Below are 25937 nucleotides of genomic sequence, written 5' to 3' on the forward strand. Positions count from 1 at the left end.
TGTTTCACAGTTTGAGTTCATCAATTCTTACCTAGCCTTTCTACATTGGATTCTACCTCAAGGACATGGAGCGACTCAAAGAGGTGAAATACAGTTGTAATAATATGGTGTTTGTCCTCAGGGTCCATCCTTCTTCTGAACTTTTTACTGAAGCCTGGCAACTGTTGTCTCTGAAGGCCTCCTGTTGCTTAAGAGTTTTTCTTTGTAAGCGGAAGATGATGTTTTTTTCTCTTTAAAAGTTACATAATCATGTTTATGATGGTTTGACACAAACAGATAAAAATACAGGCCAAGAAATAGTTCAGTACATTAAACCACATAAACCACGGACGAGCATTTGTAAAGGGACGGTGCTAGACTGGATCTGCCGGAGGGAGACTATGCTCTGCTGTGATTGGTCGTTTTGTTGTCAGTCATCTTGTAACGCTCTACAGCAGGGGTGTCAAACTCATTTTAGTTCAGGGGTCATATTAAGCCAATTTGATCTCCAGTGGGCCGGACCAGTAAAATAATAACATAATAACCTATCAATAATGACACCTCCAAACTTTCCTCTCTATGTTTTAGAGCAAAAAAAGTTAAATTATGCAATGCAAAATGTTTACATTTACCAACTCTCCTTTAAAACAATGTGAATAACATGAACAAATGGAATTTCTTAAGAAAACTAAGTGCAATTTTAACAATATTCTGCCTCAGTTTATCATTTTCACATGTACATTACAGCATACGGATCACAGTGGATCTACAAGTACACAAAAAAATTTAATAACAGGCAGAATATTGTTAACCTCCTCAGACCCAGCTATGGGTTTTCTGTCCACATTTGTGGGCAGGAGTTTCACAACTTTATGCAAAAAAAAAAAAAAAGAAAAGAAAACTGTCCACCACAAAGGACATTCCATACACATTTTAAAAACTGCATCTGAAAAAACTGTTGCATCATGATGTTTCCAATATAGGCACTTATTTAGTAAAAAACAAAAAAAGCTGGTACTTTGCTGACATGTCCTGGGTCTCAGGAGGTTAAAATTACACTTCAGACATTTCAGAATGTTCATATTGGTTGAGGTATTTATGTTTTTGTGAAAAGTTAGTTTGTTTAGTGTAAATACAGTAAAATGACATGAAAATGTTCGCATTTACAAAGGGAAAAATTGGAGTTGTGATGTATTTATAGATTATGATCGTATTTTACTGATCCAACCCACTTGAGATTAATTTGGTCTGTTTGTGGAACCTGAACTAAAAGGATTAACATCTTCAGTGTAATTTTTGCATTTCACAAATCATCCCAGGGGGTCAGACTGGACTCTTTTGGCGGGCCGATTTGGCCCCCATGCCGCATGTTTGTCACCTGTGCTCTAGAGGTTTGTAAGGCTGAGCGATATCTAAAAGTCCATCCAGTGTAAATAAATGGATCCACAATGGACCAGGCTGAGCTTATTTAATGTTCATCAAACCCCTTTACTGAAACTTACAAAAATCCCTGTATTGTGATTTCACAGTTCTGAAACCACTAAATAATCCAAATTATGACATTATTGTTTTCTACGTTTTAATTGTTTTTACACATGTGCAGATGTAAAAGAATGAAGTAAATCCAATTAGCAGGTGTACATGCACAAAGACATGTGAATACTGGGGGGAAATCCAGGGATGGATGTCTTATGATCAGATATCTGATAAAACATATCACATTTTGTTATTTACATTTACATTTACATTTACATACTTAAATAATTTGAAAAACTCAAAATATCAGATAAGACGTTCACTGAGGAGACAGGACCTGAAAGAAAAGATTAACCCAAAAACATGAGACAAGTACAAAATATGCAGACATGACAAGTATCATGTGTTCCTCTGGGTTTATGTCCAATGTCCAGGTAAAAAGACTCCTCATTATCCTGATAGTGTAGTTGTTTGTCAGTGCTGCTCCATCTGTTGTCTTTCACTTCATTGTCTTCCTCATTTTTTATCTCTCACGTTAAAAAAGTGTGGCTAGAACTCAACAGGTCCTGTGGCATCACTGTTGTTGTCATCTGATGTTTTCTTTGTAGAAATGATCAGTTGACGCCTCTATTCGAACTGTGAAAGCATGACAAAACCAAAGTTGTTCCTAAAAAATAAAACACCAGCTTTTGTCACATAGTATTCAAATTATGTGTGAAAAAATTCAGACATAAACAGTTGTTTGAAAAAAAAAACATGACATACAAATTACCCTGAAAAAAACAAAAACTGTTGTTTAAAGGCCTTTACTCTTTCTTTTTCTACGTTATAATTCCAGATAAGTTGGAATAGCTCCTGTTGTATCTTCAGTGTGCTGGATAACATGTGTAAGTGTTGTGTTTGTTGGTTTTGCTGTTTTACTTTCAGCAGAGTAACAGATGCTGTCCTACTTCTCACGATGCTAGCTACTCTACTGATCTTCCGCCAGTTCCTACAAAACATCAAAGAGGTCCTCCAGCTTATCTCTACGAACAAAACAAGCTGGGTGTCTTCACACCAAAGGTGCTGTGGGAGCTCCTTCAAGCGATCATGCTGAAGTACGGCCGTCTGGCTCTGGGAAAAGCCCAAAGCCTCCATGACAGCCTATTCCTTCCTGGGGACGAGAGTGATCCCTGTAAATCACACAGCCAATGGGAACACGGAGCCAAGGAAAAGAGGCGATCTGAAGGCGGGGTTCAGGCTGACGGAGGAGGAGTGGGACATGAACGACAGCGCTCTGAAGCAACGTAAAGTCAGCTTCACGGAGAAGGTCGACTATCAGGACGTCACGACAGAGACCCAGGCTGTGGACGACAGCTTCCTGGAGGACAGTCCCACACTGGTAGAGGAGGGGATGGATCCATCCAGTATTTTTGACAGCTGTGATGAGGACAGTGATTGTGAATCACTGGCTCTAGTATGTGCCCTGAAATAATTAGATGTATTCATCTGCTCTGTGGTCTTGTCTTTGTGCTCTGACGTGTAAACACATCACGCATTTTTCGTACAAACTCATCCTTTTTACGCAGATAAAAAGTAGTCATGTTTAGATGTGTATTACAAAACTTCAGAATCCTATAGCCAATCTGAAATCTGAATTTCTCATCAACACATGAGACTAAGATGAAGAATTTTCATCTGTATCATTTAAAATTTCATAAACAGAGCAATTTTTGTGGCATGTAAAATTTTGTAAAGCAACTAATGTAAGAAATGAAGAACCAACAGTAACTGCCTGCCATGTCAGAACTCTCATACATATAATTTGCACGTATACGCATTGCATGTTCACCCCCAAATCAGAAACAGAAAGAAAAAGAGAGAGAATATCATTTCAGTGTTGAATCGGGTCAGATTAGTGGAGAATAGCATGACTTTGTGACTATTTAATTGTAATATTTTATAGTAATTTCAAGCTTAATTGCAAAATTAAAAATGACAGGCTGTTATTTATTCATAGTATAGGACCACCATCAGACCACTTTGGAAGACCTGGTTTTGGTAGTTCCCATGAAAATATCATAACTGTCATTTTACTTTGAAGGAGACCAAGGAGAATGCCACTGTGTCGCCGCCAAAGGAATGTGACTCTGTGTGCCACAGACGAAGGAATGCAGGCGAGGGGAAAGAGGATAAGAAATCCTGGATTGATCCACCAGAAGAACCCAAAACCGTCACACTGACCCAGGCGGAGATCGAGAGCTGTATGCAGACGTATGAGGTGTGGCTGGGTCTCAGTAGTGGCAACAAAATAACAGGCACATTTCGTCCCTTGAGAATCAGCTGGTTCTACGTCCACTTTTCCTCATTTGAGAAAACAGTTTGAAAATGTCACCTGTCTGATCTCTGGTATTTGGAGAGTTATCAGTCATCTTTTGTGTGAATAGTGTTGACTGTGGAAGGTACCCTAAACATATTGTCAACATGTTCTAAATCTCCATAGGCTTAGAGATATAAGAAGTCAAAAATGGACATAGAACTTTCTGATTCCAAGGTATGTAAGCTGCCCCTGGTCAGCAACTTCTATGTCCAACAGAGGACCAGGTGCCTTTACAGGTTTCACTTATGATTGAAATCAGGAAGTTCTATGTCCACCAGAGTTGTTTTTAAAAAAGTTATGAACAAACTAAGAACGTTTTAGTCAGTGATTACATGTATTTTATACTGATGTCACAAAATGCAACAGTAAAAACCATCTTTTGCTAGTGTTTTCCAATCCACATGTATTTAAGGTTGACAACTAAAATGAGCACATCTATCCTTTTTCATTAAAGGTAGAATGGTGAATAAATGTGTTAGGACACCTGGAGTACCTGAGGAAATTGTGTTAACTCGGTTTTTCATGCAAACAACCATTTTCCAGCCATACTTCAATCCTCAAAGGCAGGAGAATTAGTTGTGGAATGTAGGCAAATGATGTGTGACACCATGAACCACCTTTTTAAGACTGAGGATTGATGAGTATTGAAATTCTTCGTACGCTCATAAATAAAAGTCGATGAATGAGCCACATTCTCATTTGAACCTGACACCCGACAACATGCTCACTTGACCAGAATCTATAACATAAAAATAAAATTAGAAAAAAGTGTACAGGGTGGGGAAGCAAATTTACAATGAACATTTAGTTGTTTTTTCTCAGCAGGCACTACGTCAGTTGTTTTGAAACCAACATGTATTGATGTCAATAATCATACCTACACTATTATCCATACCTTTTCAGAAACTTTTGCCCATATGAGTAATCAGGAAAGCAAACGTCAAAGAGTGTGTGATTGCTGAATGCACTCGTCACACCAAAGGAGATTTCAAAAATAGTTGGAGTGTCCATAAAGACTGTTTATAATGGAAAGAAGAGATGACTATGAGCAAAACTATTACGAGAAAGTCTGGAAGATACTATTAAAGCAAGAATGGGAGAAGTTGTCACCCCAATATTTGAGGAACACTTGCGCAAGTTTCAGGAAGTGTGTGAAGGCAGTTATTGAGAAAGAAGGAGGACACATAGAATAAAAACATTTTCTATTATGTACATTTTCTTGTGGCAAATAAATTCTCATGACTTTCAATAAACTAATTGGTCATACACTGTCTTTCAATCCCTGCCTCAAAATATCGTAAATTTTGCTTCCCCACCCTGTATAAAATGCAAAATTGCATCAAAGTTGAATGAATGAATGAATAAATTTATTTTTGGTTTTACATCCGTCATTATACTCAGTACATCAGTTGTAATAAACATAAAACCAAAAAAGGAAATAGGCTAGAAGCAAAAGCTTATTTTTTTGCCTATCCTTTTCAACTAATACACTGCTTACATCAACTTAAATGTGTACCGCATCCAGCATTTACACCATAATAATAACAACAACAACAAAAAAGTCAACAACAAAAACACATCTACCATCTCAATTTAATATTTCAGAAATAATTTAAATTTAAAGAACTGCGTCTTTTTTTTTTTTTTAACTTCGCCAAAGGAGTGATAACTTAAATGCGTCATAAGGTCTATTCCATAATTCACCACCACAGTCCCAGTTCATCTAGACTTCACATCTGCCCCCACTCTAATCCTCTCACACATATCAGAATCTCTGAAATTCGAATTACTCTCTCTTAATTCCAAGAAACCACACCTGAACTTTGCACAATACTGTTTTCATCCTTCGTGTTCCCTATACCTATTTAGAAACAATTCTTTATACCTCTTTTTAGATACATTTATGTTTATACTTTCCTTTATCTCCTGTTCTAGATTGTTCCACAAAGTCACTCCACAGGTTGTTATGCACATACTTTTCATTGTTGTTCTTACTTTATGCTTTTTAAAATTTAGCTCCCCCCCCCTAGATTGCAGCCTCCTTCTCTTTCAGTGAACATTCCCCGAATATTTTTTGGCAGTAAATTATTCTTGCTCTGTACATTAGTACAGAGCAAGTACTAGTATAGTAGTTAGTAAGTTAAATATACATTCACAGGAGTTCTCATTTTGTTGCTTTACATGTGCTCCACGGCCATTTTTGAGCGAATGTCACATGATCCAGGTCTGGCCCCTGATTGGGTCCTTGGACATAGAACTACCTGATTTGAAATGAGGCGCCACTCAGGACATAGAACTAAATGTTTCTGGGTGTAAGTGTGTGTAGATGTTTAGCTTGGAGCTTAGCACTTGGGACATAAACTCTAAGGATTTTAGAATGTCCTGATATGTTTTAACTCCATTTCTGCAAAAAGTTGGCATACGTAGAACCAGCTGCTTCTCAAGGGACGATTTGTGAAATCTCTAAAATGTAATCACATTTGTTCCTTTCTGACCTTTGACCCTTACAGGATACACTTCAGGACTACCAGGAGATGTTTCATTCAGTTTGGATACGTGGTGCTCTTTTCCTCTGCCTTTCCCCTGGCGGCCATGTGTGCTCTTATCAACAACATCATTGAGATCCGCAGGTGACGCCCTGAAGCTGTGTTACGGGTCTGCAGAGGCCGTTTGGACAGAGGGTGGAGAACATCGGGACAGTGGCAGGTCAGTGGGGTTTAGTCTATAATGTCAGGAAAACCCTTCCAGGCGACGTAGGTAATGTATGAGGCCAATCTGAAAGCATATACGACATTAAATATCCTTTTAAGTCGCATTAAAACCTGGATGCTTCTTCCTCTGACCTATAAATGTATGGCCCTCCTCCAAAGTGATAAACCCTGCTTCACCAACAGACCATAAAATACCTAAGATAAAACAAACAGTACTGTGCACAAGTCTTTTTGCGGGGTTGTAATGGGTGTGGGTCTTTATTTCTAACAAGGGAATATAGACACAGTATTGAAACACAGACCTAAAATCAGAACTAAACATCTTGTGTGTATTCAGTGTGACCTCCATTTGATTCAGTAAAACTTACACTCTCTCAGGTCGACTGTCTGGATGTTGTTTTAATAATCTTGTGTTATATATTACACACCTTATGAAAGTCCCAGAGTGACCCTTTCATGGTCTTGTATCCTTTTCTCGGTCCAGATAATCCCATATAACTTCTACAATATTCATATTTTTTCGGAGATGCATTTTTGTTTATTATTACTGTTTACATATTTACTGTATATTCCACTTGTAAAACAGCTAAAATTTGCTTTAGAGGTCTTATTTATGTCTTTGTGCATAAGAAATCAATATAAGTGAATCCCCAAAGGAACTTTGTGTTGGTAATGCAAGTTATGCAAATTTACAGGATTTCAGTTCTGTTGCAACATGTTGATGGTCATATGAACTATGTTTCAGGTCAAAAATGTCCAATTTCATCACAATTAATGCTATGTTTTTCATGTCACAAATGGCCAAGTTATGTTTTAACTGAATTTACCTGAAAAACAAATATTCTATTCTTTTAGATTCCCCAGTTTTTCTTACAAGATTCTATCCTACATATCACATGTTTTATTTTTACAGGTTGTAATATGGAGTATGGTGCTGATCCATCCTGCTTATGTTACGCCAATACATACATTAAGAATGTCACATGTCACTTTTTAAATCAAAAGTTTTCTAATCAAAAGCATTAAAAAAAAAAAAAATCTATATTGTTATTTACTCTTTAGTATGATGATAAACTATACAATAACTAATTATGATCCGAGTTTTTGCACAGGGATCATTAGTGTAAACGGTGACATGGCTGCTGAGCATCAGTATGATGGGATCTGTAACAACCATGTCACATCTGTCCACTGCCACATTTTGTGTTTTTGTGTCAGCTGTTATTGTTTTAGATCCACAATACTAACATTTATGAATACGAGGATAATTAGCAATAGTAAGTATATAAGTTATTACTAATAAAGTACTGGTACTGACCAAGATCATCATGGGTAATGTCACGTCCGTCCACCAGCAAAAGTTTTCACATACCCGTGCTATTCAAAATCCAATATTTCTGAAAATATAGTTCCACTGTGAGATGATATCAGTAGTCTGTGCACAAATGTATAGTATTATTTGAACACAGTTTTATGCATTTCTTACAACTTTTTTTTTTTTGACAAAAATGGCCACTTATTTGACCCCCTAAGTAAATTTAGCCGATATATATTACTACAGACTGATTAATGCATGTGTGTAGACATGCATTTCAGAAACAATAAATACACTAATAAATGCAGTGATTTAAATACCCCTGTAAATTACTTACTAATGTTCAAGTACCATTAAATGTTATAATTACTGTATAAGCTTCACAAAATAACCTAAGAGGCTTCATAGTGCACATGGCTGCTGTGGTTTGTGATTTTCATGAGGAAAAACTTCAACCCCCATCCCATGTTCATACATAGATAATAATACTATACTACACTGTACATATAATGGAAAAGAAATTCTCCTGTACCTTGACCTACAGGTTTTTTTCTAAATATACCAAATTTCCATTTCTCTGGAAAAGATGCCTCATTATTAGGTAACATTAGGTTCATCCACCCCTTAAACCACAGGTGTCAAACATGTGGCCCTGGGGCCAAATCCGGCCCCCCAAAGGGTCCAGTCCAGCCCTTGGGATGAATTTGTGAAATGAAAAAATTACACCAAGATGTTAACAATCCACTTTATTTCAGGTTCCACATTCAGACCAATTCAATCTCAGGTGGGTCATAATAACCTATAAATACTCACAAGTCCAAATTTTTTCTTCTTTGTAAATGTAAATGTTTTCATGTATTTACTCTAAAACAAAGTATAATATTGCAAAAATATCTGAATAACCTGAACAAATATGAACAAATTTCCCCTGTAAATTGCTTGGAAAAAAGCGTCTGCCAAATGCATAAATGTAATGTAAATATGGACAGCCTGAATGTCTAAAGAGAAGTAAGTGCAAATTTTAATAATATTCCAACTGTTACTAAATGTTTTGTGTATTTGTAGATCCACTGTGAGCTAAAACTTATAATGTACATGTGTAATGATAAACTGAGCATAATATTATTAAAATTACACTTTTTTTTCAGTTTATTCATATTACTCACATTGTTGAAAGGATAGTTTGTAAATGCAAACATTTTCATAATGTAATTTTACCTTTTTTTATTCTAAAACATAGAGAAAAGTTTGGAGTTGACATTATTTATATATTATTATATTATTATTTTACTGGTTCGGCCCACTGCAGATCAACTTTAGCTGAATGTGGTCCTGAACTGAAATGAGTTTGACACCCCTGCCTTAAACTCACACTTTTGTTGTTAGTTGAGTTAGTTTAGTTTTTTGTTAGTTTTTTTGTTTGTTTGTTTTTCACTAACACAGCTCTAACAACTATGTTACTTGGACAAACACTGTAAATAAATTATACCACGGTGAAGATCATTCCAGCCTCCTGGTGTGTTTCCTCCTCCACTTGGCCAATCATCACAGTCAGAAAACCCTCAACTCTGCACAGACCTCATTCTACACTTTGATTCTCATAGGGCTGGATATTGTAAAAAAAACTAAAACTTGGTATCCATCCCGAACAGTCAAGGATTATAGTGAGTAAACATTGAAACATAATTCTATCCGGGCACTGACCCGCTCTGCAGTCGTGCAAAGCAGATACTGGTTCCCTCTTCCACACTTTTTGGACATGTCCTAATCTTCATAACTATTGGACATCTATATTTACTACATTTTCAGAAATTTATCAGATTAACTTTCCACCTTCAGCCCTCCTGACAGCACTTTTTGGATGTGATTCCCCCAAACATTTATATTTCTAAATATTATTCAACTGCTATTGCAATTGCTTCTCCACTTGCATGACATCTTATACTTTTGAAGTGGAACAGGAAACCCCTCCCACACATGATCAGTGGATTGCCAGACAATTATGAGGTTTGTACATATGGTGAAGATGAGATGTACATTAGTAGCATCAACTGCAAAATTCTGTAAAGGATAGAATTTTCTAAAATTCACAGAAACTTATAGAATGAGCAATATATCATGACTTTAACACCAAATCACCATTCATCACCTGGATAACTGTAGGTATTGTACATATTTTATTTCTGTCTTTTTTTTTTTTTTAATATGTGTGATTGTTATCTATTCAATTTTATTTTATGTATTTATTTTTGCTTTCACTATGTTTTCACATCTAGACTTTGTATGAATGCTATATGCCTCCTGTTCATAATCCTGATGTCTTCTCGTAAATATATTTACATGTTTATGTTTATATTTAAGTGGGGGTGGGGGACTGTGTTCAAAAACACAGTAGAAATGTAAAGATTGTATGATGCATCCATGCTATGCTGTTTGAAAATCCACAAATAAAATTATTTTTTAAAAAAAACACAAAAAAAAAAAAATTGAAACATGTTTTTATGTTTTGTGCTGGGGGACTTATTTGTTTCTGCGTCTTTTATCTTTTTATTTTAAAATAGACGGCGATGGAGGCGATGGGTCTAATAGCCATCATAGTTAACTGTTACCTGATGGTCAGTGCGGGCAGCTGCAGCGTATGTTCCCATGGTTGGTCCTGGAGATGACCATCATCTCCATCGTCTTACTGGAGGTACGCAGTGTTTTTTATGCAGGGGTGGTAAAGTGGATTTTTGCAGAAAGATTGTATGAATTAAGTGACTTTTGTTTTTGTCAGAAACTGAGGAAAAAAGAAACGCACCATTTTCATTTCTAGATTTTTCAAAAAATATGACAGTTATTGCAAAATTGCAAACTACAATGAGTTCAGTACTGTTCTGAGTCAAATGAAATGATTGCTTTCCTGGTTCCAGTGATTGATTTTGATTAGCAATAAGAGCTGTATTTTTGTATTCCTCACCATGTCTGCTCATGAGTGAAAAAGGTGAACGACACGCACATCCAAAATTAGAGGTGTGCTGGATCCCAAAAAGTAGAACGTGAGAAAAAATAAAGGAAGTCCGCACACCCGTGAGCTCCCAAACCATTTAATCGTGACGTTTCGGGCCAAGGCCCTTCATCAGACTGAGGACGTCTGATGAAGGGCCTTGGCCCTCACTGGTGTGCGGACCTTCCTTATTTTGTCTCCATGCTCATGAGTGAAACTCACAGATGAATTGGACCTCTCACATTGTGCACAACCATTCTCTATAAAAGACACCAAAATGGAGCAAAAAACATTTGTCCACAATGACACGACTACTGCAACCGGAGAGAGATCGGGACATTGGCATGCTTCAAGCTGGACGGAGCAGAAGGGCCGTAGCCAGGGGGTTGGAGTCCACCACTCTACCGTTGTACATCTTGCAAATGTCGGGGATTTGCTCATCAGGCGTATCCACTACTACTACTACTACTACTACTACTACTACTACTAGGACTCCTGCGATGGAGCGGGTGTCCCGTCCCGGTGCGTTGAGCCGACCAGGTGAACCAAGTGTTTTCCATCGCTGGCGGTCTTGTGCCAGCTGCTCTGCGTCCTCCATGGTAATCCATGTTGTTGGAGATCGCCCCAATGACGTCAAGCCATCGGGTGCGGGGACTTTGCCTCGGTGTTCGTTTCAGCCTGCGGCCTTTGGATCAAATTGAAGGATGGCTCTTGTGAATGGTCAGGAGGGAGGTGGAGGACCATGACGAAGCTCCAGATTTACAACTCTGCCATCCTCTCCATCCTGCTCTATGGCTCGGAAACATGGCCCTTAAACAAGACTCTGCTGCCAGAATAGAATGGCTCTGATAGCAGGGCTCTCAGAACCATCAAAACATCAGGTGGCCCAGCGGTTTCCAACGAGGTGCTTCGAGCCCGCACATGCCAGACCCAAAGCATCCAGCCTGGCCGCGCAATGTCGCACCCGCTGGTTCGGTCATGGGCTATCCGACAACGTGAAAATCCCCCCGAAACTCAAAAGCATCTGAGGGTGGCACTGGTGGAAGAATAGGCGGCCATCCCACAAGATCAGCTCCTACTGTACTGCCAATCCATGAGGAGAAGAATAACTAAGTCCTTGAGGCGAATGGTGGTCACGTAATTATTGAAATGGAATAAAACATCTGTTTTTTGTTATTGTGGTGCTTTATTGTTTTGTCATGTTATTGTTATCGAAACTGTGATAAACATTGATTAATTGGCCCTGAATATCAGGGATGGATGTATGGTTGATGTGAACATGTTAGAGTTCCACCAAAAAAAAAAAAAAAGTGTAAAAAATCAGTGTGTGTACAACAGTAGAGTGGTGGACTCCAAACCCCCTGGCTACGGCCCTTCTGCTCCGTCCAGCTTGAAGCATGTCAATGTCCCGATCTCTCTCCGGTTGCAGTAGTCGTGTCATTGTGGACAAATGTGTTTTTGCTCCCTTTTGGTGTCTTTTTATAGGGAATGGTTGTGTACAATTGAGAGAGATCCAATTCATCTGTGACTTTCACTCATGAGCAGACATGGGTGAGGAATAAAAAATACAGTTCTTATTGCTAATCAAATCAATCAACTGGAACCAGGAAAGCAATCATTTCATTTTGACTCAGAACAGTACTGAACTCATTGTAGTTTGCAATTTTGCAATAACTGTCATATTTCTGAAAAAAATTTAGAAAATTAAAATGGTGCGTTTCTTTTTTCCTCGAGTGTATACTTCAACAGAAACTTTTGTGCATGGTCAGCTCTTATTGTTGTCATTGTAAATCCTAACCTAAGAACTCTAAGTTTTGATCCAACAATGCAAAACCTCACAAGAGTTTTTGGTATTTGTATGATGTGTTGTTTTGTGTAAACAGAAAATGACATTGTGTCTTAATGCAACTGTGTGTTGAGCTTGTCCCTTTGTGGTCTGGATGGTTTTCAGCACTTTGCAATCCTCCTAAAGTACATCATCCATGTTGCTATCCCTGATATCCCTGGCTGGGTTGCAGAAGAGATGGCCAAGCTAGAGTACCGACGAAGGGAAGCTTTCAAGGTATAGTTATGTCATAGCTTGAAAGACCTTCGGTCAAGCCGAGGCTTGCTGCTGGCTGCATTTTATTTCTGCATCCCTTTTAGTCTCTTTGTGTCTTTGTCCAACAAATGTACACTAAGGAAGCCTTTTGTTAAACCGTGCAAACCTAATCCAATAAAAAAAAAACACAGAAATAACAATAACTGTGTTTATTCACCTATGTGTGTTTATACAGTGTTCCCTCACATTGGTGGCAGTTTGTCTTGATGTTATCATAACCCTTTAATGCATGAATTATGTCCAAAAATTATCCTAAGATTTGACAAAATTCTGCTCTACATGAATGTTATTTAACTGCCCACATGTGTGTGGTGACGATGCAACGAGAAAAGGGGTAAAAAGTGGTATAAAGCTGATAATAGGAAATGTCGTCTTTTTTTAGGTAAAGAGTAGACTCAACAAAAAATGTGTTTTAGAAACAACAGAGAGGGAAAAACATCTGATTTAAAAGATAAGATTTTAACAGTTGTGGTTAAATAAATGCAAAAACCTTACATCAATACTGTAAAGATGGGAGCACATTTTGTTGCTGATGAAAACATACTGATTCACTGTCGCTTCCACCAAGGATCTAATAGTTTTGGATTTTTCATATTATAGTTTAGTTTTATTTAGTTTTGACTTTTTTTTCTCTAGTTCAATTAGTTTTAATTAGTTTTTAAAGCAGGTTTGCTAGTTTTTACTAGTTTTCGTTATTTTCTAAATGCTTAGTTTTAGTTTTTTCATATCTTTTATGTTCTTCGCCTTCGTATTTAAATAAATCCCAGACAGGACTCTGGTACTTCTCTCTACTTTAGTCTCCATGTTTCCAGGTAGAGTGTGGATGAGAACACGACTGGAAACGACAAGTGACGAGAAGTGACGGACCGTTAAATATCATATGGTGCCAGCAGCTAAAATTGCTTGAGGGAAATATATTGATTTCATATCAATCCAATATTGACAAAAACGAAAACGAAGGGAATTTTATCCATAATTTTTATATGTTTTAGTTAGTTTTGTAAACACACAATACAGTTTCAATTAGTATTTTTTTCTTTTAATTATAGTTTTTATTTATTTCAGTTAACGAAAATGTTTTTAAAATTCTAGTTTTCGTCATTTCGTTAGTTTTCGTCAACGATAATAACCTTGGCTTCCACTTTCCACTGGGATATTCTCAACTAATACTACTATGGAATTTAAAGAGCAGATATGCAGTAGATATTATAGCAGGTTCACAAACAAGATATGATGTAATATCAGTCCACTGCTGAATGATGTTTTTATATATTTGGGTCGGTGGATGTTTTTTGACGTGGTAAAGTCGTGGTCAACTAATGCTGACAGAGTACTAGTATTTATTTATTTAACTGAACTGACTTGTTAAATAAATAAATAAATATATACATGGTTTTCGTGGGTATACTTGTCGTCAGCCATCTTGGATTCAGGATGTCAATGAAAAAAATACATTTTTGAAACACACTGGAAAAAATCAAATCTTACTAAGTGTATTTTTCTCATTTCTAGTCAAAATATCTCGTCACACTTAAAATAAGACATAATCACCTAAAGAGTAACTTTTCAGTGAGATAAAAAGAACTTATTTTTCGACAGTGGCTCTTGAAAATCTTATTTCAAGAAATCTTACCAAGATAATTTTCACTTGTTCCTATTGGCAGATTTTTTTTGCTTGACTTAAGCAAAAAAAAATCTTGAATTAAGCAAAAAAAAATCTGCCAATGGAACAAGTGAAAATTTTCTTGGTAAGATTTCTTGAAATAAGATTTTCTAGATCTATTGTCTAAAAATAAGTCTTATATCTCATTGAAAAGTTACTCTTTAGGTGATTATGTCTTATTTTAAGTGTGATGAGATATTTTGACTAGAATGAGAAAAATACACTTGGTAAGATTTTGATTTTTGCAGTGCACAAGACATGAGTTACAGTTATATTACTTTGAAGTTGTTCTCTAAATCAGGGGTGTCAAACTCATTTTAGTTCAGGGGCCACATTCAACTAAATTTGATCTGAAATGGGCTGAACCAGTAAAATAATAACATAATAATATATAAATAATGTCAACTCCAAACTTTTCTCTATGTTTTTAGAGCAAAAAAAAGTTAATTTACATAATGAACAGGTTTACATCTACAAACTATCCTTTCAAAAAATGTGAGAAACATGAAATAAACTGAAAAAATAAGTGTAATTTTAACACTATTCTACCTCAGTTTATCATTTACACATGTACAGTGTAAGTTACAGATCACAGTGGATCTACAAATACACAAAATATTTAGTAACAGACAGAATATTGTTAAAAGTTGTACTGACTTCTCTTAAGACATTTCAGGTTGTTCATATTTGTTCAGGTTATTTGCATTTTTTTGCAAAATTATACTTTGTTTTAGTGTAATATATTAACCCTTTCATGCACGAATTATGAGAACCTTAGTCAAGATTTTTTTCCTCAGTGTTTAGCCATGAAAAAAACAATGCGATCGCGTTTTTTTTTTTTTTCGATGGAGTTACAAAAATTATCCATGCATTTAATTTTTGAAGTAAAGAAACGTGTTTAAAACCCAATATCAGAAAGTGATATGAAACAATGAAATAAAACATTTTTAATGCTGCCTAATCTGATGTCTTCTCACATTTTAACATATTCTAATGCTAGTAATTACTCACTTCATGGAGCTAATATGCAAAAAAAAAAAAACTTCTTGTCTGACAATTAACAATTGATTTACACTCAGACATGTTAGTGCAGATCAGGTTTATCAAAAACAGTAAAGTTACAGGGTGGCGGAAGCAAAATTTACAATATTTTGATGGCATAGGGATTGAAAGACAGTGTATGACCAGTTAGTTTATTGAAGTCTGAGAATTTATTTGCCACAAGAAAATTTACATAATAGAAAATGTTATTATTCTATGTGTCCTCCTTCTTTCTCAATAACTGCCTTCACAAGCTTCCTGAAACTTGCACAAGTGTTCCTCAAATATTCGGGTGACAATTCTCCCATTCTCTTTAATAGTATCTTTCAGACTTTCTCGTAATAGTTTTGCTCATAGTCATTCTCTTCTTTCCATTATAAACAGTCTTTATGGACACTCCAACTATTTTTGAAATCTCCTTTGGTGTGACGAGTGCATTCAGCAAATCACACACTCTTTGACATTTGCTTTCCCTGATTACTCATATGGGCAAAAGTTTCTGAAAAGGTATGGATAATAGTGTTAGGTATGATTATGACATCAATATATGTTTGGTTTCAAAACAATTGACATAGTGCCTGCTGAGAAAAAACAACTAAATGTTCATTGTAAATTTTGCTTCCCTACCCTGTACAGTAATGATCTGAATTACAGTGTATGGGATGGTGCATAAGTGTCCACTGTGTTTGGCTGATATGGAACTAAACAACAAAACCCATTAATATACAAGAGAGCAGCTGGAGAAGAACTGGTCCACTGGAGTGGACAGTGCATGAAAGGGTTAAAATATTTACATTTACAAGACAAATTTAGAGTTGTCATTATTTATATGTTCTTTTGATAGTATTTTTACTGGCCCTGCCCACTTGATGATTGAATTGATCTGAATGTGGAACCCTGAACTAAAAGGATTGTTAATATCTTAGTGTAATTTTTGCATTTCACAAATTCATCCCAGGGTCCGGATTGGACCCTTTGGCGGGCCGGATTTGGCCCCCGGGCCACATGTTTGACACCTGTGGTCTAAACTGACTCAAGGTGGAGTTAAATTTATCGTCTACAAATCTGAACAGCATGTACAAAAATGTTAAATTAGTTGTGTTCTTAAGATAACAAACAAATTGAGGGCAAACAAATATGAAGGTTATGATTTGTGAGAACAAACAGCTTGGTTAGGTCACATCATCTCCACTGCACAGTTACCCAGTTTTGTGTTTAAATGTCTCTCTCCGTATCAGAAGCACGAGCAGCAGGCCCAGCAGCATTTCCAACAGCAGCTCAGACGCAGGCGTGAAGAGGAGGAGCTGCAGCGTCAGGCGGAGCTGCAGGCCGAGGCCCGGCAGGAGAGCGACTACCACAAGGCGGACAGTCAGCACCAGCACCACCACGACAAAGCACCAGGGGGGAAACCAGGGGACAAGCCCAAGAGACCCAGCTCTCCTGGGAAACAACAATGTGATGAACTGAAGCAGATCATCCCAATCCAGGGAAAGTTCTCCTCCGGCACCTCCCCGTCCCCTGCTCAGTCTCCAACTGGGGGAGAGGCAAAGCTCCCAGGATTTCTCAAGTTCTTGAAGTCGCCCGAGGTGAAAAAAGAACCAGCAGTAGCAGTTGGAGCACCCAAGGATCAACAGAACCTCTACGGTGCTCCCTAGTGGCCAGGAGAGGTCACAGTCCCCCAACAGGACATTCAGTCCCGGGAAGCTGTTCAGTTTCAGCAAATCCGAGGGGACTGTAGTGTGTGTAAATGGGACACAGCCACCCAGCAGGCTGCAAACGCACAACCCAACAGAGCTGACTTAAACACAACACCAGAGGAGTTACCCTCCAATGAGTCCGAGAAAGGAGAGTCAAGACAATTAACTGATCCTGAAACTCTGGCTCAAAAGTTAATAATAAATGTCCAACTGTACTAAACTGTACCAATGTAATATCACAGAGGGAACGCAATGTCATGTTGAGGCCACATTCCTGTACTGTAGGAGAACACACTAGTCACCAGGACCACATGTACGGTCAGCGAGCGGTAGACTTTCACCCTTGATGCAACTACTTCGCACAAAGCATTAAACTGTATCTATAAGACTTGATTATCTAGCTCCATGTAAAACTGTACAGTAAGTGTAAGCCCTCGAATGGGACCGGAGCGACTTTTCCTTAACGTTAAAATACTGCATGACTGCCTGGTTTTCAACAGCAGAAAAAAACTGATTATGTTGATGTGAAGGATGTGTTTGTTTTTTTTTTATTTACTCATCACTGGGCCACTTTTATCAGAACCATGAATAGCAGCTTCCAAATCAAGGTTTGTTTCTCATTTTGACAGCCTGCATGTAATGCGTGTTGCATCATGTGCACGCATTATATGTCCGTCATGTCTTTTTAGTTGGCGAGCACTTAGAAAGCCATTGTATTCTTCTGCAATAGGTCAAATTATATTCACTGTGACCATAAAATATTCTATTTTTCTTAACTTTGATTTTGTATGAATTATTTTACTACATAAATTAGTGAATGTACTTTGATGATGCAAATAAAATCGCACTTGAATTAACATCCATCAAGAGACCGAGCATTGGCGACTTTGTTAACAATAAATAAATATCACTGGATGATTAAGGACTGTGTTTGCTGCTTTGTTTGATCTGAAATAATTAATGAATGTAAACTCTGTAAGGGACATGCTGGTTAGATAATCTACTGTGAAGTTGTTTCCTTTTCATTTAATTCAGTTTCCAAACATTTGACATGGACTAAACAGTGGCGGCTGCTCGTCTTTCAGACAGGGAAAGCTCATTGTCGGCTTACATCAAAACAAAACAAAAAAAAAAAAAACACCCAAACAAAAAAAAAGTCAAGTTATTTTAAACTACATTCGGCCCTCTGTTCCTTTTGAAGAAAATGCTCAGTGACCTTATCGTACCAAGTAGGAGTCTTTTCCAGGGATGGACCAGTGTCCTCTCTGCTCAGATTGCCTTGGCCCAGTGTGTGTGGGTGTAAGACTTCAGCCTTTTTAAACTAGAGCTGCTCCTTTCACTCCGACCTAGCCGACAGTTTGATTGATTTAACTATCTACGAAACGATATTGAACTCGAACAAGAAATGATTAAATTATGTAACTGAAACAAGAAAACTGTGAAATTATGTTAAACTGAAACAAGGAAGTACAATGAGTGTGTTTTATTTACAGTGCAAGAAATGAACGAGTAATTTCGTAGTGGTTTCTCTGATTTCACAGCAGAATGTGCGACGGTATTAAACTGAACTGTGTCAGTGAAGGAGTAGATCTGAATATAGCTGTCAATCAAACGGGATTCAGCCTTTGACTGATCCTCCAACCAGCACGTGGGATTCTGGCGTCCCAGCCCGGCCGAGCTCCGCCCACAGCTCCATTCACCCCCAGAGACGCCCGGCGTCCGGGGGCGGGACAACATCGTGGCATTATCCAATTACCGTCAGTTTTGAGGCAATGAAAAAAACTGTTCCACTCAGTCCATTGAAGCCCACAGACGCCCGCAGTCTACGGACAAATGCACTGAGCAAGAGATGGATGAGAAAACAGAGACACGGAATGGATGAGAAGTGAACAACATCGTGTCCGTTGATTGTGATAAAGCTGATTTGAATGAACTCATCTTTAAGATGAACGTGTTCTAACACATTTATAGTCAATTAAATGCTCAACATTAACCGTACATATTTAACCTTTTAATTTTCGTTAATTTTAGGGGAAGCCGGGCCTCCCTTGCAGTCTATGAGAAATCGCCACTGATGTAATTGTATAAAGACACATCACTTATTCAAACAAAGTAGCGTCTGTCCTTAAAACAGCTTCCTAATGAGAGACAGACAAAAAAATCTAAGGTATGTGTGAAAACTATGAAGGCTGAGGGGCTGATTTGTGTTGGAATAATTAAACTTCTCATTGGCATACGGTCAGATATGATAAACTGGTCAGGGATTCCGTTTATAATGCTTTATTTTCTCTTCAAGCAGATTATTACATGTGGAACAGTTCAGGTGATGACATGGGTAGGATGATTTGGATGAGATGATTTTAAATCTTAAACAAAGGGAAACAATAACTGTATTACTAAAACAATTCGAAACATGTTCAAGGATATTCAGCTAACAATAACACAAAATAACTCACTCAGGTATGCATCCATCCAGTCTGTGCATTTAAGTGATTCTTCTTCAGGCCACATGCTCCACGTCAAACAAAGGGAAAAAGAGGATGGGCTGGGCCTGATCCTTTCCCTTAAAGGGTTGGGTGTGGCCTGATAGGCGAGGTGAGGTCCTGCCCCTCCCCAACCAGGAAGTGGAGTTTTTAACAGTATGAATGTCTGTGTAAATATATGTTTGAATGTATGGACACATCACTTATTACAACAAAGTACTGTCTGTCGTTAAACCAGCTTCCGACTGAAAACAAAATATCAATAAACTAGAAAAGCACTCTGAGAGCGCAGACCTCTGCCAAGGCAGATCAGTGGGCCCCATGGCCCCCCCAACCCCAATCACCACCAAAATGTAATCATTTGTTCCTTGTGTCAGTATCAACATTTCCTGAAATTTTCATCCAAATCTGTCCATAACTTTTTGAGTTATCTTGCACACAGACGGACAAGCAGACAAACCAATGCCGGCAAAAACAGAACCTCCTTGGCGAAGGTAACAATGTACCACAATGGGGTATGTGCGGACAAAAACAAGTGGCAATAATCACAACAAAGTATCCTTCCCTTTACAATGTCAACAATTGTTATAAAGAGCGTGGAGCAAAAAAAAAACAGAGTAACATCAACACTTCTGACGTCCAATTTGTAAGCACATGTAATTAACAAATATTATCAAAAACATACATGAAAGTAATGTGGCAATATGTGAGTTGCAACATTTCAGTCCAGTACTAGTGCAATAAACAGTCCATATCCAACGGACTAACATGGTAGACTGGGGTTCAGAAGTGTTAAAGCTAAGCAATGCTCCACGCAAGGCTCCCCATTTTTAAACTAAATATGATGCAGCAAATATAAAGGCAGTGCAAGTGAGTTCTGTAAGTGCTCAAAGCATCATCAATGCAATCAAAGAGCAACAATATTCTGTATCCCAAGGAGCAAACATGGTGAACTGTTGTCTCACCCATGTCATATCTGGCAACAGCTCACTGATAGTTTGTTTTTGAGAACTTGGGCTTTCTTAGAGAGAGTGTCACTGTCGAGCTCCATCACAACTTTCTGGAGCACTTCAAAGGTATTACTTCAGTTCAGTGGGGTAGCTGAGGTTCAAAGCATACATTAAGCCCAACAACACTGCAACATTGTCCAGATCCTGCAGTACCATCTGACCTTCAAGGACAACCCCGATGTCCTCTGGTTTACTGGTGGCATCTCCCGGTCTGACAATGTATTATTACTACCATGGTGTCCTCAATGGATCCTTGGAAGGCTTCGTCATCAGCCTGCAGAGGGAACAGTAACAAAAGGCACAAGATTAAATCAAATAAAACACATAAATATATGGCTAGAAGTATTAAGCTGTAGAATACTTGGTCAATTTTAGTCAGAAAACTTGTTTTGTGATTGGCCTGCATTAATCTTTTATTACTGCATTATGCTGTTAAAACAAATTCAACACGTGTTTCAATTTCAAAGCCCTCTACCTTAGTTTGTCAGTGGTAAGAATCCTAAATTCTTAACAGGGCTTTATTCTGGAACAGTTTATGGTCTGCACCTTAATTCATCACACCTGAGGTGACGCCACACGTGTATGTACATTTAAGATTGGATGAGACGCATATGAATTTCTCCCTTTAAGCCAGATGCGTTTCGATGCCTGTAGCTCCGAGAAAGTTTATAAAGTTCAGTGACTCCAGTGCATTGTAGGCCTGGCAGGCCACCAGGCTTTTCTTGACCCCCCCGCCAGGCTAAGCATCACTTGTTTATTTATTTTGAAGAAATTTATACACAGTACAAATTTGCGGTATAATAAGCTTGTTTTTACGAGAGGTACCTAAGGGATTGCAGATCTCAAAATCATCCACGTACAGATGCAGTGGTATTCGTAATTCCTCAGCATTTAAAAAGCTGTTTTCTTTCAAATGCAAACCATCTTCAGGGGACCTTAATTCATAAGAAGGGTCAAGTTTAATATCCTGGTGTCCTCTATGATTCTCAACAATCTTATCAAGAATGAATCTGCAATTCAATATTTGCTGCAAGGATTTAAGCAGTGGGACATACTGAAAAGTGTGTTTCTTTTTATGATCAAGTATGTAGGTAATTGGTTCCAACACTGAATTTTTCCTTGTAATATTGTTTACGCTAATATGAAGTACTAAGAAGGCCACCTTTTTCAATTGCCCTTTGTACTGGGTTAGCTGAGCAAACTGATGTGGTGATTTCTGTAACTACACAGTCATCAAGCTGGAGATTGTGACGCTCAAGAATATCACTTACTAAACTTCTAGAGAATGGAACTGATGCAGAGTTTATCAAGTAGTTAAGTTCTTGTAAGAATTCATCAATAGCTGTACCTGGAACATGTACTAAATATTCCAACTTTAACAAGGCTGCTGCTAGCTGTTGCTGAATGACACCAGGAAGTCCCTTGTGTTGGCCTTTCCAATCTAAATAAGTAAGTAAGTAAATTTTATTTATAGAGCACTTTTCACAGACAGAGTCACAAAGTGCTTCATCAAATCAAATCAAATTTACAGAAACTCAACAGAATCCTCCAGGAGCAAACACTTGTGACTGGTGACAGTGGAAGGAAAAACTTCCCTTTAACAGCAGAAACCTGGAGCAGACCCAGACTCCTGAAGGATGGCCGTCTGCCTTGACCAGTTGGGGTTAAAGAGTGAGAGTAAAGGCGGCCATACACTGTGCGATTATTTCGATCATTGCACGCAGCTCCATCTCAAACTGTGCGAATCAATCGTCAAGTCAGGCTCACAATTCATGTTCTCACACTGTACTGTGCTCGTATGCGACCTGACTGCTCACACTGTAGGACCATACACTAGAGGACGCACCCACACGTTCCAGTGTTGTATCCGGAAATACAACGTTAAAATACCAAGGAATCCCATAAGTGCATAGATGATTGTGTATTGGCGTGAGTCACGAATGGTAGTGCTAAACAAAAAACAACGAGCTGCTTTGGCAATATGTGCCATTATCTGCGGGGAATCAAAAAAGAAGAATAGACGACGATGTGTTTGGTGCAGGAATTGGTTGTCCAGACGTGGACAGTATGGGCTGTCAATCCTACAGCAAAGGGAACTAGAGGTAAGCTGCAAAAGCTAAACTGCACTAGGCCAATAGCCAGCTACTGTTAGCTTGTACGCTACTGTACGCTTCTGTGTTCGCGCATGCACAGTGTGAGAATTGGAGGCACATGGGGTTGTGGCACTGCTTTGACAGTGCGATACCCTCACGAGGAGCGAGCAGGATTTCAAACAGCTCCGTTTTCCTTGCGAACACACGATTGCTGGTCGTGAGGTGTTAATGTCTTCTCCTTACCCCATGTACACTGCACCAAGCCCCACACACCATTAAAGGCACATCTGGCCCCATCCCAGAAAGAGTCGCACGAGTGAGAAATCGTCTCTAAAATTGCACAGTGTATGGCCGCCTTAAAGGAGGAGAAAAGAGAGAGCAATAGAGATATAGAGAGACTGGGGAGAGGGGGGAGGTAGGGGGAGACACATGGAGTGCATGTAACACCGTAGGGCAGCAACTTTACATTGCGAAAAATGAATAAAACAGTACCAATAAAATACAATTAGAATACCTGTAAAACACAATAAAATACCATTAAAAACAGTTTAAAATATGATGAATACATAAAGTGCAATCAGTTTGTGGTGGCCTCACTCAGTTGGGAAATTAAAAGCCTGTTTGAACAGGAGTGTTTTGAGGTGTTTTTTTTAAAACTCTCTACAGAGTCCATGGACTGTAAGTCTAAAGGCAGGTCATTCCACAGACGTGGTGCTACAGCTTTAAAGGACCTGTCAGCCCGTGTGCTAAAACAGGTGTGTGGAACCATCAGCAGGTGCTGTTCTGAAGACCTCAGGCTACGAGCCCAGCTGTAGGGCTGAATCAGCGAAGCAATGTATGCAGGGGCCTGGCCATGTAGAGCCCAGAAAGTTAGCACCAGAATTTTGAAATGAAAACGATATAAAATAGGGAGCCAGTGGAGTGAATCTGGTGATGTATCAGAAACTTCCTCTTCCACGCACTCCTCATCCTGGCAATCAGAAAAAGAATCATGCAATGATGGTGATGCTAATTTAGTTGTTTTCACAATACTTGGTATTGTTGTTCTTTTGTTACTCTCTACTGCACTCTTTTGTTTACCTTTTAGACTCTTCTATGTTATTTGCACTTTATGTTTACTTGCACTGTGGGGCCTTAGAGTCAAGTAATTTCGGTTCTCTCTGTATACAATGTACATGGCAGAACTGACAATAAAGATGACTTTGACTTGACTTTGACTAAAATCACTTAGGGTGTGAGGTGTATGTCTGCGACTCTTATGAGACTTAAATGTTCCATAAACATTGGTTTGAAAACTAAAGCCAACAAACATGCAAGAAATAGTTTCATTTCTCCTCAGATATGTGTTGATATGAACAAAGTACTCCCTTTCATTAGTTAAATTCTTGCATGCACATAAGTGACAGCTGAAAGAAGTCAATTCTTTTTCAAAGTGACTAACCTGTGTGGAATGTTTTCCTCATGTAGGACTCTTCTAAGATGATCAAGTTGGTTGTGGACATCCGACATGTTGGCAGTAATATCAGGTACATAAGTACACCACTGGTCTCCAATTAGGTGACAGACACCTCCCTTTTCAGCCAACAGGAGATCTAAGGCTGCCCTATTCTGTAAAGAGATTGTGCGGAGGGCCTTCATCTCACTCGTAAGAGTATCAAACCCTTGTTCAACTGAAGCAGTGAGATTTTCCAACTCAACAGAAAGTTCTTCTATATACCAAGCTAAACGGGCAGGGCCGTACAGGGGAATGATACTGATCGCAAACTTATGGCCTCCTGAAATCCGGTCCCATTTAACACGGGTGTGAGGTGGTGACATTAATGGACTAATGGTCAATTTGGAAACAGCAGGAATCAGATAAGAGAGATGACACGTACCTGCCCACCGTGCCGGGAGGTACAGATATGAGTGTTGACCACACGTCCACACCATATCTGTGGGACAGCCATACCCATAATCAGAAGGGGTGAGAGCTACGGTGGCATTATATGTGGTAGTAACATTAGTTTTAGCATCAAAGTGTGTCAATGGGGATGGTGTACCTAGCAATGCAGTGATGTTATAGAGGACCAAAAATGGAGAAGGGGAGAGTGTCCCTGTCGTAGGAAAGGTAAATTTATCAGTCCTATTTTCGCAATTTGCTAACCCACAGGCTACCTTAAGAGTAATGTTACACCCTGATGTGTGTCCCAGATGATACCGTGTGTGTTCTGTGACTGGGGAATGGAAGCACAGCTGTGGAATGAAAAAGGATTAGAGAGATTTCTGAGCCTAAAAACAACATTTTTCTGTACCATAGAAGTATTAGTGTCTCTGGAAAAATTTCTTGGGTCTCTGAAGATCATGTTGGGTTTCCACCCCAGCCAGGGGTATATTGATGTGATGTTTGGCCAATCTCCCACTGTCCACTTTATCAGTGTCAATAAAGTGTGATTGATCAGGAGCAGATAAGGAACAGAGTACCTTCGTGTGAGCTGTGTGGCATCAAACTGCACACATAGCATGACTGGTTAGTGACACGCCGTGTCAGATCACGTGTCACCCGCCACCACGTATTATCATTATATTCGTGGTGATCAATGATGTGGAGGTCACGTCCGTGACGTCTCCGAGGTTCTTCTGTCCCTTGCTGTCTTCCGACAGACCAGAGTACAACTGGAGTGTGATGCGTTGAAGAAGGATCAGATACCTGACAGAATGTGCCATGGTACCATATGTACAGACACATGAAGATGACCACTGACCCTTTGATCACCTCCATCGTCGTCGAATCAGTGTATGTGTGGGGCAGGGGTCTTCAGTCACTCGCCAGCGACCAGGCAAAGGACAGTGTGTATGAGACATCACTGGGGTCGTTATCACCGCTAGGTTTCAACCAGTGAGTCTTGTGAGTGTGGGTGCGTGATGCAGGGTCTCCAGCTCTGGGGTCTACGCTGTCGATCGATGGTCCGGCCCGTCCTCGGCTGCAGCAGTCAACGGTTCTCCCAGAAACCGCTTACAGGGGGTCGCGTGGAGCCACGTGG

At 38.8% G+C, this 25937-nt stretch overlaps 1 pseudogene; it reads left to right on the plus strand.

Moving 5' to 3' along the window:
- The window catches only part of LOC115436887 (anoctamin-8-like), an 18381-nt pseudogene extending 834 nt beyond the window's left edge, over positions 1–17547 (plus strand).
- The last annotated feature ends 8390 nt before the right edge of the window (positions 17548–25937 follow it).

This window comes from Sphaeramia orbicularis, chromosome 17 (genome assembly GCF_902148855.1).
Source record: "Sphaeramia orbicularis chromosome 17, fSphaOr1.1, whole genome shotgun sequence".
Lineage (NCBI taxonomy): Eukaryota > Metazoa > Chordata > Actinopteri > Kurtiformes > Apogonidae > Sphaeramia > Sphaeramia orbicularis.